Here is a 13828-nt window from a genome sequence, read left to right as displayed (position 1 = left end):
GTTCGGTGCCCAGCCGTGGGGCATAGCATCACGGGCTGCCCGCTCCCCCACTGCGCCCGTTCCCCATCCTCTGGGGTGAGACATCACTCGGCGGGGGTCAGCGGCAATCTGATTCAGGAAGCACGGCGGGGGGCGTTTGAGGTGGAGGAGGGAGAGGGGCTGCAGATTACCCACAAGTCTCCGGGCCTGGCATATCCAGACCATACTTAGGGCGGCCTGAATCAGCAGGGGAGGGGGGACAGATCATGCCCCCCTGCTGGCTGCTGCCTCAAAAATAAAGCTAATGCTCGGCCACTTCAACTGGACGACAAACACATTACGGAGGAGATGAAGGGGAGGAGGGCGGTGACGGGCAGAGAGAGAGCAGCTCGACTTAAGTACGACCGTGTCTTTGAAATGGATAGGAAACAAGCCAGCCAACTCCCCTGTTGTTAGGCTGCGCTGTTACCATGGCATTCTGTGACAGTCACCAGCCATAGGTTACTTAGTTTCTATGGGTAACAGTCGGCGCTGCACTTCAAATTCACTGTGACACTGAACCTATAGATATCGCCCACCGAATCTCATGAGCAGCTCACAAGAAAAATCTCCCCGCTCACACGCAACGAGATGCTCTTCTCGAAACAGACACTCGCCTTGTTGTTGTTTTTTGTTTTTTGTAACACCAACAATTTCAGTGATTTGGGGGTCTGCTGAGATCTGAAGTGAAGAGATGTAGTCAGAGGAAGCTTAACAATAGCCCAAGGTCGAGCCCAAACTAATCAGGCTCCTCATTTCCCTGGATGGAGTAATGAAGTAGAACGCTGACCCCTGGCTGACCCTGGGAATCTGTAGCGGAAAACCGGCCTGGAGACCAATTAGCCAAAAGTAAACGGAAATATTAAAACGGAGCAGCCACTTATTAATAAATATGATCCGAGTCACGCACTAAAAAAAGTAGCTTCAAAGCACCTTTATGTGGAAAGAACGGTTTGATGTTTAACACCTCCTGTCATGAAAACTTAAACCTCGCAGGATAATAGGCGTCTTCTTCTTTTTTTTGATTCTGTATCCTAAAGATGAGGGTTGATTACAACCTGGTTAGCTCTCCTAATTATCTCCTGCACTTGAGCTTTTAATGATTTCCATGATTCAATTATCCCTAACTGAATTCCTGTCTTCAATCAATTAAAGCCAAAGCTGCACACTCATCCATCTTCCAATCAGGAAATCGGGAATCTCTCCATCCATTCTCATTTGAGGAGAGAGTGGGTCAAACAAATTAACAGAGTTTGCATCCATCCATGTCTTTTCATCTCTTTTTTTCTTCTCTCCATAACCTTTTTCTGTTACATCTGGGATGGAGGTTAATCACTGCATGATGTGCTTCCAACAGAATGCACATTTTTTTAAAAACTTTACCGATGTGGAGCTCTTGCTTCTCCAAACCCTTCATCTGCACGACCGACTGCCGTGTTTGTAAAAAATACGCTCTAAGCATCGACTTCTAATCTGAGAACCTTTTGTCTCGCTCCACCCTGCTGGTTGTTGTGATACCTGACTCTTCCCCCCGCAACAACACACAAAGACGTCAACATAACACCACACAAACGGCCACTTTTGCACACAAGCACACACTGTCTGGCACCATCTGCTGGAACCTTAAGAAACATGTAGGAGATGCACTTCGCTTGAGAGGATATTTGTAATAAAGTAAACAACACAAGAGCTGCAGAAAAACTAAATGAAAACATACAAACGGCTTGAATCATAAATTATTCCAGCGGGATCACAAGCGCACATTTTTTTGGCATGCTGATTGGTCTTACTTTTTTGATGGACAAGCAAAGGCACGTCTGGCTGCAACCTGTTTAGCCAGTTTACAGCCGAATTAGACGGAGAAGAAGAAGCACAGAAATGGTTGCCAAGGTGCCCAGATAGTCATTTAACCCTCATTGGTTGAGAGAGAAGCCAAGGGCACAGCAGCCTTTTCACATGCTGCTCTTTCCAGCCGCATTATCTCCTCTGTCTCATCCCTGCAACCACCAATATGGTTTCCTTGAAAGGACTGAGCATTCTTTTAAATGAAAATACCAAACTGTGCTCTTTCTGCGTGGACGCCGTTGAAGATTAGGCTTGATGTTTTATCGCCACGGTGGCTCTCTCATCAGCAGAAATCATTTAACAGCAGTGCCAACTGCAGAGCAGAGCACCAGGGGCGTTTTGGTCACATTTAACATTGGGGAAGATCAAACACAAACACAGGCCTAATAGACTGCAGCGGCCTTGTCTGAGCGCCCCACTACGACGGACTCCAAACTTGAGGCTCATCCCGCTCAGCAGCAGCAGCAGCAGCACGTTACTGGTGGAGCTTCAGATGTCTTCATTCACAGGGCAGCTTCGGCTACATGTTTTCTCAGAGCCCTTGCACTTTCTGGATGGCGGGGAGTGTGCATTCCCTGGCACAATTTTCAATAGAGCTCCCCCTGGAGTAGCAGGGGAATGGCTATCACAACAATTACACTGACAGCTCTTTTCTAAAGTGCACTTGATTTATTTGATTTAGCTAAGATTAATGGCCCTCCCTCCTAGCAGGCCGGGCTGGGATGTGAAGCACAGCAGACTCAGTCCTACAGATGTACAGGTGTATGGAGCACAGACAATCAGATCTGAAGGGAAGTGTGTACAGATCCAAACATAAATGTACATTCTGACAGATCTGACAAAAACTTTGCTTCTGGCTAACCTTAAACTAACACATGTATTGTGTACATCAGCTTTAGGGATGATTACACCGAACATCTGCTAAGAGTTCCAAATATTAAAAGCAGTTACTCACTGAAACAATGTTGAAAGATACTATATGATAAAAAATATCTTATTTTCATTTCTGAAGAAACAAAAGTAAACTGAGCTTTTTATGTACACAGTGATATTGAAATTAAATGCATAATAGATGTTTAACTTTAAAATTTAGCACACAATGTGCAGGCCAGGCCTGAAAATCAAATGATAACTTTGACTTTCAATTTTAAATTTACATGTTTTTGTATCTAAAATGAGATAACCAGTGCATTACTTTTAACCTTTGTGGTTTCTGTAGTTTTCTATTTACGTATGTTGAAAATTGTAATATTCGTAATTGTAACCAATATTTGCAGGATCTATGAATTTTTCAAATACTGTTGCTTGTCTGTGGATAAGATCTGTGTAAAAGAAAATACTGTGAATAAATATGTCTGAAGAATGTGGGGGAAAGAGACAGGGAAGCTGCTAAATGGATGCTGTTGTGATGCTCTACTTCATTATAAGTTGTGCTGCCCTTTAAATCACCTGACACGCATTCAGGTATGATATTTTTCAGGCTCTGTAGAAGTAAAGATGCAGCGCTATGGTCTGATCTGGCTTTTTTTGTTTGATGATTAGACTCTTTCTTAAACTGGATTTTAATTCAGTATTAACAATCCTGACTTTCATGATTTAATGTAAGTCTTGGTGGCCTTAAAAATTCTATATAAACCTAAATTGCAACGACAAACTATGATTTGATTTGTTTTTCCCACATTCAAGCTCAAAAGCTGGAAACGGACACGTGTTCCCTGAGCCTGCTGCTAGAGGGAGACACCTGCCCTTCCTCTCTGTGCCAGGAAGTGCTACGTCTGGCTAGCTGGCTGATAGTTGCCAGGCCAGTGGTCCGGTACAGTCCAGTGCAGTTGGCACTGATGCCTGCCCATCTGCCTGAGTTGACACGTTCGCTCCCACACCACTTGTCCAGGAGGACGAAATGTGCTGTGGTATCCTGGCAAAGCTCCCTGAAATGTCAACCTGGCGTGACAAACCCATGCCGCCCCTTGGCCCTCACAGGCCTGGTAGTGTGGGGCGCTGCCCCGGATCAGACAGGGAGCCAGGAACATGCCACGGTAACAACAACCACTGATCGACTGCTGGGGCGCTACCATCTTGTCCAGGGTGGATAGAGCTTGTTCAGTTGGGTAGAGGATGACTGTTCTCATTACTGGCCTTGAACCTTACAAAACTTGGCTATTCGCTGGCTGATAGAGGGCAGCTGGATGGAAATGAGACATCACAAGCAGGAAAACACATTTGGGGAGTGCGCTTGGACCCTGCGCTGATGTGATTCCATCCCATTAAAAATTGTTACGAATGAAACAAATTTTAACTTGACATTTCTTCTTACAAGCCAAAAACAATGGATGTGGAAGACAAATAGCATGCAGAGCATATTTTCTGTTGTTTGAGCAGATGGTCTTGGAGGTGCTGTGAGGGTCTGATGCTGGCTGACTCCGTCCTCCAGCCCCCTCAGGGCAGCAACTGTGAGTGGTCATTAACACGGGGAGCAGGCCATGCCAGGAGAGAGGGGAGTCTAGCGGTAGTTAACAGCCACTATCCAGTTAAATCCTCCTCCTCTCTGCTAAACACGAACAACCACAGCATTGCTGCTGGTTGCCAAGGCTGTAAAAGCAGCACATCATCTAAGACCTTTTGAGAAAAAAAGACATTGTTTTGCGAGCACAAAGGCAGAGAGTGGGGAAAGGTGCATTTCTACTGCACTGTGCCTCATTGCTCACTTTTGCTGAATCTAAGGTTACAGCCGGGGCTGTCTGGCAGTTATCCATACACAGTGAATCATGGCACCGGTGTGTGTGTGCGCACATGTGCATGTGTGTGCACGGTGAAGCTGTGGACAGGTATGACAGGCTGACCTCCACGTGTTACCAGAGAGAGTGTGTGGCCCAGTGTTACCTGTCATAACAGGGGCTGCCTGGAGCCGCAGAGCACCAGCCTGACCAGGCCACTGGGCAGCCAGAAATAATAGAGACTGGCAAGAGGGCAATGAGGGGTCACACGGAGGGAGAGAGGGGGAGGAGGCAGGGGGGACAGGGACATATGACAGGAGGACTCACGGAAGCATGAAGGCAGGAGAGTGAGAGGAGAAGAAGGGAGAAAAGAAAAATGTAGTGCGGTAAGGAGAACAGTGAGGATAATGATGTGGGAGCAAGTGGGTCAATCAAAAGAGGAAGATAAAAGAAGAGGAAGGTAAGGAAGGTGGCTGCTGTTCTCCTGCATATTATCTCTTAGAGCCTCTGTAGAGAGCTCACAATTATGCATAAAGGCAGTGAGGGAAGACGGGAGGAAATCTCACTTCTCGGTCACTGTCGGACACCCTCAAACAAGAGAAGTGAGCCTCAGCTTTAACAAGGCAGACCACCTCGCATCACTTCCCATTTGTTTTGAAGCCCAGTTTATCTTTGCGAGTATGATACTGGAGCGTTGTCGAGGTGCAGCCACTCGCCTGCAGATATGGAACAGCTGAATTCACTTAGGCGGGCTTGGCCAGCAATTAAAGTGCTGGATTAAGAGTGATTGCATTTTGTGTCCTGAGGAGGCGCTGCCTGCCATCTTGAGAGGTCTCATTAACATGGCCGCCGTAGGCTGTGCTGAGCAGTGCCACAGGCAGTTAAAAAATAATGGAGACATTATCAACCTTAATGTCTTGTACCTGGAGTGGAGAAGATTTTATAATCACTATTGTGATGGGCCACAGGCTGCCAGTTGCGCGAAAGGGAAAGGTTGGATGAAGATAACCCTTTTTCTGACCAGACCCCTGTGTGTTTTTTTGATCAGCCACTACACGTGGGGAGTTTGAGCAGCTGGATTTCATTAATTGAGTGCTGGCAGCGTTCTGCTCTGGCGGCAGGGGTGAGTCACACTGGTGGGATTGGTCTCTCTCTCACTGATATCATCTTCCAACCATAACTACAAATAATTATTCACTCAAATCCATTACCGGGGGTCAATCAAGTTCCCCAATCAGTTCTAAAGTCCAATTACTGGCGCCAAGGCTCTATTCGCGCCTTCCTGCAGATGAAGGCCTAGCCCACAGGCTGCCCAGTAAATTACACATAGCAAACAGTGGAGTATGCATGTGTGGGAGAGCGAGCCTCCTCAGGTGCATAATAAAGCAGAGGTACATACTGGCCTCCCTGGGGCATTCTGACCGTACCATCTAGCAGACTTCACCAGGTTAAATAGAATTAGCCCGTGCAATGAGATGCACTTTGAATACCAACCACGTCTCATCACTCTACAGGCTAGAGAGCACGCAGCAAGCACAGCGCAGCCTGGTATTAACATCCATCTCAGTGGTTGATATAATAAGACATGTCGCCATAAGGGTCTTCTTATAAAGAGGCTGCACAGTGACCCATCAGGCCAGCATAATGAGTGGGGTGCTACATATCTACAAGCGTGCACGCTCACGCTCAGGGCCTCGCTGCAGCTTTCCAGCCCCCATTAGCGTGCGGCTCCTCGTATCGTTTTGTGGCCGTCTTGAAAGTGAGGCCCGGCCCGGAGGAAACGCTTCTCACACTCTCATCTTTTACTACCGAGGAACGGCGGTGCAGCCAGCCGAGTCAGAGCAGCACTGCAAAAACTCCAAATCTTAGCAAGTCTATTTGTCTTATTTTCAGTCAAAATGTCTCATCCCACTTGATTAAAGAGAAATTCACTCAACAAAAGACATTTCAGCAAGATGGAGGGACTTGTTTAAGACAATGCATCTTAAATATCTTGTTAAGTAAAACAATCTTGAAATGATCTTGTTTTAAGTTGAATTTTACAAGAAAACTCACTTGTGTAACCCTTGTGTCGTCCTGCGGGTCAAATTGACCCGTTTTACAGTTTGAAAATGTGTGTGGGGGGGGAAACTTCCATGTTTTCAAAATTATTTGGGAAATTTTTTGATGGTAAAAGAGAAGTGTTCAAAAAAATTTTCTTAAAGAACGTTCGGAAAAAAATCGACCAAAATCCAGCGAAACTCACTGGATTTTGGTTGATTTTTTTTCCGAATGTTCTTAAAGAAAATATTTGAAGTTTTACTGATATATATATATATAATCACTTTATATATTTTTAGGCTTTATTAAAATATTTTTACTCATTTTTTTAAAAACATTTACAAGTTTTATATATTTTTTAATTTAAAAAATATATATTTCTCGCCAAATTTGGGAATTTTTTTAAAAATAAAACTTTTAAGGAAAACTTTTAAGAAATTCTCTTCCTGAAGATTTTGCAAATTTTTTTATAAATTTGGGGAATTTTTTTGCTGAATTTTTGGATTTTTTCAGACAAGGGAACAATATTTTTTTGGTGCTGTAAATGAGGACAAAGCAGGAGGGTTACGACACCTAGGCTTGACAATCCTGGTAAAATATATCTTAAAATAAGTTTTCCCAGCTAATTTTAAGATCTCAAGATTCTAAATATCATATCTTATTTCAAGAAATCTTACCAAGCCATTTTTCACTTGTTCTATTGGCAGATTTTTTCACTTATTTCAAGGAAAAGTTCTTTGAAATATATTTATTTTTTTCTTGTCTAGAGAGGGGCATTTTTCCAGTGAGCCGGACGGGCAGCCTGTGTGTGTGTGTGTGTGTGTGTGTGTGTGTGTGTGTGTGTGTGTGTGTGTGTGTGTGTGTGTGTGTGTGTGTGTGTGTGTGTGTGTGTGTGTGTGTGTGTGTGTGTGTGTGTGTGTGTGTGTGTGTGTGTGTGTGTGTGTGTGACAGGGGATGGAAGGCTCATATGTATGTACAAGATGTGTAGGTGGTGAGCTGGATGGGTGTCCATGTGTGTAAAAAGAGGGGAGGCGAGTGAGTGTAATGTTATGTGCTGGTGTGTGAGGAGCAGAGCAAACATAGCGGGGATGACTGAGGCTTTGTGGATCAGCAGCCCATGACCGGTTGTCACACACACACTCCCAAATCAGCCTGGTAGCAGAGCCAGTCTGACATTTCCCTCAGTGTCAGGCTTCCCTCGTGCTCCGATCTGACCAGAAAACAACCAGACTATAATGCCGATACAGTCAGCGAGAAGAGAAAACACAGATGTCTGCCCGTGCTCCAATACGCCTGCATTGCTTACTGACATTTGTAGCGGCTCCACTTTTCAGCGCTCATTCCCAGACTTTGAGGTTTTGTGAGTAGGGGGGAAAAAAGCTGAGTTCTTGGACTGCAACCCCACCGTTTAGTTCTGTCCTGAACCGGGAAAGCATTTTGACTTCAGACTGCTGACACAAAGAAAAGGCTGTCAGCGTGAGCCCCTCCATTAAACATGAAAAAACCTCATCAAAGAGCCAGTCTCTGTCCTCTGCTTACATTCGAGAGATCCAGCAAAATGCTAAACACATGTGGACGGGCCTTGTGTTTAGGCTAAGATGGCCGAACACGATCCGGCAGCATTTGAGTTAATCTTCCTTAGTGAAACCGCATGGTGTTGTTTACACTGGAGACAACTGTGTGTGTATACGTATATGCATGGATGTGTGTGTGCGTGGAGAGCGTCCAGAGCTGCAGGACTCACTGTTCCCTCTCGCAAAGCCAGAGCAGCTACAGTGTGTATGTGTTTGTGTCAGCATGATGGAGGAGAAGGGTGTTACTCAGACCTAATGAATCCATCTGCATTCAAGGGGCATTCTTCCTCTCGTACGCAGGCGGGAGCAAACGAGCAGCGACCTGGGAGGCTGTCCAGCGGTTTGGGGGGGCTCACACTCAGTATTTCCAAAGCAAGAACGAGCGCAGATTAGTGTCGAATTTTCACAATCTTTTCCCTAGAAATGCAAGGAGAGGGGTCGAGGTTGAAAGCTGTGCAGTCACACGCTCAACCCTCCTGCTCTGTGCTGCACTAAAACATCACTGCTCTCTGCTCTTTTTTTTTTTTTGGTCAGGAGGCTTCGGTACGGAGGGCTGGGGCTACTGTACAGCCTGTGCTCTAGGAGAGTGGCAGCTGTTGATGTCCTCACCTCCGAGTGACCTGGCACCCTGGGCAACCTCAATGAAGAATGGATGGAGGGCAGGAGGCGGGGGCGTTAAGAAGGGGAGGGCGGTTGGCACTGAGGGGCCAGTCATTAAGATAATGAATCCAGAGTTGAGCGGTATTTGGGAGACCTCTGGTGGCTGAAGAAAGCAGCAAACTACAAGGGGGTCGTCTTGACTCGATCACGGATGCAAACCTGCTCATTATGATTAAGTTATTCAGCTCTTATTTCATCTTAGATTTACCTCAAAATGCTGCTACTACAGTCGTCTTTTAATTAGAAGTAACAAAACAGAATTAATTCAATAGATTTTTTTTGTCATTTTTCTTGGATATATTTTCTACTAATAGAAAATATATCTACAGTGCTGTGAAAAAGTATTTGCCTCCTTCTCAAATTCTTATTTTGTTGCATATTTTCCCCACTTTAATGTTTAAGATTATCAAGCACATGTAAATAGCAGACAGAGATAACCCAAGTAAACACAAAATGCAGTTTTTAAATGATGGTTTTATTTATGAAGGAGGAAAAAAACTATTCAAAGCTGCCTGGACCTGTGTGAAGAAGTAATTGCCCCCTAAAACCTAATAACTGGTTGGGCCACCATTAGCAGCAACAACTGAAATCAAGTGTTTTTCTATGATTGCCAATGAGTCTTTCACATCTCTGTGGAGATATTCTGGTACACTCTTCTTTGCAGAATTGTTTTAATTCAGCAACACTGGAGGTTTTCCAGCATGAACGGCATTTTTAAAGTCATGTCACAGCATTTGAATCAGATTCAAGTCCAGACTTTGACTAGGTCACTCCAAAACCTTCCATTTTGTTTTTGTTTTTTTAAAGCCATTCAGTAGTCGACTTGCTGGTGTGTTTTGGATCGTTGTTCTGCTGCAGAACCCAAGTGTACTTCAGCTAGAGGTCACGAACTGATGGTCAAATGTTCTATTTCAGGATTTTCTGGTAGAGCAGAATTCATGGTTCCATCAGTCACAGCAAGTCGTCCAGGTCCAGAAGCAGCAAAGCAGCCCCAGATAATCACACTACCACCACGTCTGACTGTTGCTAGGATGTTTTTGTCTGAAATGCAGATGTAACAAGACACGTTTTCCAAAAAGTTCAGCTTTCGTCTCATCAGTCCATAGAATCTTCTCCCAAAAGTCTTAGGGATCATTCAGATGTTTGATGAGTCTTTATGTTCTTTTTGGTCAGCAGTGGTTTTGGCCTTGGAACTCTGCCATGGATCCATTTCTGTCCAGTCTCTTCCTTATTGTTGAGTCATGGACACTGACCTTAACTGAGACAAAGGAGGCCTGCAGTTCTTTAGATGCTGTCCTGGGTTCCTTTGTGAGCTCCTGGATGAGTCGTCGCTGTGCTCTTGGGGTAATTTTGGTCATTGGTCCGCTCCTGGGAAGGTTCACCACTGTTCCGTGTTTTCTCTATTTGTGAATAATGTCTCTCACTGTGGTTCTCTGGAGTCCTAAAGCTTTAGAAATGGCTTTGTAACCCTTTCCAGACTGATTGATACCAAATACTTTATTTCATCATCTGTTCTTGAATTTCTTTCAATCATTTTGTTGCAGCTTTTGAGATCTTTTGGTCAACTTCATTTTGTCAGACAGGTTCTATTTAAGTGATTTCTTGATTGAACAGGTCTAGAGCTAATCAGGCTTGGGTGTGGTCAGTGAAATTTAGCCAAAAAATATGATTAGACATAGTTAATTCATGACTTAACAAGGGGGGCAATTACTTTGTCACAAAGGGCCAGGGAGGTTTGGATATCTTTTTCCCCTTAAAACATTAAATCATCATTTTAAAACTGCATTTTGTGTTTACTTTGGTTATTGCTGCCCAGGGGTGGATCCAGATTAATTCTAGTGGGGGGGGGGGGGGGGGTGCACAGAGGGGTGAGGGGTATGACAGATATTTTCATATGGGATGGAAATAAAGTAATGTTGGCTTAGCATGTCCATCAAAGGCCTGTAGGTGTGAAGCAGGAAGCCCTCCACAATGAGGATGTGAGTCTCCTCCTTGTGGTCGGACTTCAGGACGATCTCTGTGTCCAGGGTGTTATTAACGCCATGAGACTTCTCAAACTTCACCGGGTTCTCCGGCCACGTGTAGATCTGACTCATCATGGCGTCCATGTCCAGCACAGTGATGGCATCGTACTGCTTAAAGCCATCTTCACTAACTTCAATCTGATCTTGGGGTTTGAAGAAGTCATCCTGATGGACCGTGCAGCAGTTGGGCAGGTTCTTGATCAGGCGGTTGGTGAGGCTGGTTTTCCCTCTATCGGCGACACTGCTGAAGCCGATGATGTACTTCACGTTCTCGGATTGGTCAAAGCTTGGAAAAAGCGCCAAAAATGTCAACAAAAACCGGGTCAGGAGCGATCGGACGTGGAAGAAAGCTGAAAAAGAGAAGGTTGCAGCAGGAAACGTCAACTACTGGAGTCCTCCATGGCACTTGAGTTTAGTGAGTAAGGTAAGAGCAGAAAGGGAGCTGCCACTCGGATGCTGTTCTTCCACCTAGAGAGGACCTCTTTCTGCTGTCTCTGCTAAACATACTGCCTTAGTTGAGGTTTTAGGTGGAATATTCCTTTTAACCAGCCCCTCAGGTCTCTTTGAGGATTTTGGATGAAATACTTGGTTAAATCATCATTTTTAGGTGCATGTCCAGGGATTTTTGATGGAATGTTCCTTTAAAGTCGATGTGTGAGGACCTTGTAGGTGGAATACTTCCTGAAACCAACCTTTTAGGTCAACATTCAGAGATATAAGGTGGAATATTCCTTTAAACCAACCTAAATGTCATGTTTTAATCATTATCAAGTGAGGAACCTCAATCCAGACTCCTCATAATGACGTTTGAGATTTATGCTGCTGTTATTTGTTTAGTCCCGACTAAATGACAGAAATCCACAACTGTAATTTTATTTCAGGAATCTGTTATTAAATGTCAAAACAATCCATGTGGCTCTAAAAACTCAACAGCTTTACAAGACTAAACTCTCCACAAGGATCCAAAATAATTTGGACTTCTACATGAGAGCATTAATTATTCTTCATCTACTTCCTGAAAAGTTTGGTCAATAAAAAAGACAAAACTAATATTTTCAGCTGAACTAAAGACAGACTTTGTGATTTTTCTGCTCACATGTTGTGTTGTTGTAAACTGACTCTTTCAAATAAGGAGCTGCCAAACCCCCTGGAAACCAGCGTTTGTCATGTTTTGTGTCGCTCCTCGGTGACCCTAGACAGCCGGTTGTAATGTTTTTTTATAGCAACACACAATACTATGATGTTTTACAGTGAAGGTTCTACTATGAAACCAGTTTGACATGTTCAGGCGTTCTTTCTGTGAAAACTCAGAGATTTCAGGTATCAGAAGGTGGTTTTCAACTTTCTTTGGTAACTTTCTGCTTCAACTTTAAACTAAATTTACTCCACTAAGCCAGCCCTCTGGACCTCCAGTAAGCTGTGTTCCTATTGGCTGTCCAGGTGGCTGCTTGGTGTTATCAGGAACACCTGAGCAGCTCAGTGTCTTCCTGCTTTATGTCTGCAGTCAAACATTTCCTCTGCTTCTCTTCACTGAACCGGGTTTGGTTTCGTTGCTTTAGTTTGTTCTTTAGGTGATGGCTTCCAGCTTCCAGCAGTAAAATCATCTTTAATGTGTTTCTTGGTGAGTTTTAGGGCTTTGTACTGGATAGTTGTCTTGGTAAATGTGGTTCTTTAGCCACAGTTAGCACATGGTGCTAATGTGTGCAGTGATTAGTGGATCTGGTGCAGCTGAGTTGTGTCTTTATCTTGGCTGTAGTGAGTCTTTAGAGGTTTTTGGTCAGACACATTCTGTATTCTTGTTTGTGAACCAACGTTGGTTGTCCAGAAGGCAAGAGTCCCTATCCTGATTCTGTTTAAAGAGCTTCTCTGGTAGGCTGTAAGAGACTTTAGCATTTGGGTTGTGCTAGTTTGGTTTTGTACGGTTTCATTTGGATGACTATCTTGAGGCCCCTTCATGTGGTTTACTGAGGTTTTCTGTAACAGTTCTACAAAGCAACCTGCAACAGAAGAGACTTTGAGAGTTTTTAGGAAGTTCTGGAGACCAGACTTTAGAGCAGCAGAAACATTTGTCAGCAGTTTGAGAAGGTGAGCTTCAGAGTAGAAATGAAAAGGAAACCTTCTTGACCCGTGTGGAGAGGTTCTGCACCAAGAGTGTGAGCAGGTTGTGAAGAGTCTGTAGTTCTTTGGTGTGAAAGCACAAGAAGAGTTGATTCATTAAAGGAGAAAACAGGAGATATTGTTGCTTATTCTGTCTCTCTGCAATTTCCTTAGACTGAATATCAAGTTTCTATTTTAAATGATTTACCGTGTGAGCCCAAGAAGACTTAAATAAACTCCCTCCATCCCCTGGACACAACAGATCTTATTACCATGTTAAATCTTTATTTTTAATGTTTTTGAGTTTTAATCATAGTTCGAGCAGTTTTATGTCTTTGCTTGTTTAGTTTTGTCATCTGTGTGAAAGGTGCTAAACAAATAAAGTTGAACTGATAAACTGAAGAAGCCTCTTGGATGAGAGGTGAAATGTCTTCAAGGAACTTTCTTAAAGTCCAGTGGATTGATTTAAACTACTTTGGATAACCATGACCTGGATGAATGAGAACCTACACAGACATTCTGAGAAATAATTTCCTATTTAATGACAGAGCTACACATCTTAACTCAGAGTCATTAAAACAGACTCTAATTCAGTGTCATCCATCCATATTAAAGTGCAGTTACCCAAAATGTTTGCTGCATGAGCTCCAACAAAACCTGTCCAGGTAGAAGGCCACTTTGACAAACAGGAAGTGGAAGATTCCAAGCAGATTTATAGAAGGGGGAACCGGACTGTACTCGGTGTGGTCAGGTATACAAGGGTGTTTTGTGGGTTTTTAAGGCTGATAATGATTATTAGTGAGACATTTGGAGAGGATATGCATTTGCAGTAAATGAAAGTATTTAAAATCTTGGA

The sequence above is a fragment of the Acanthochromis polyacanthus genome, chromosome 3, assembly GCF_021347895.1.
Source record: "Acanthochromis polyacanthus isolate Apoly-LR-REF ecotype Palm Island chromosome 3, KAUST_Apoly_ChrSc, whole genome shotgun sequence".
Lineage (NCBI taxonomy): Eukaryota > Metazoa > Chordata > Actinopteri > Pomacentridae > Acanthochromis > Acanthochromis polyacanthus.
This window is presented reverse-complemented; position numbering follows the sequence as displayed.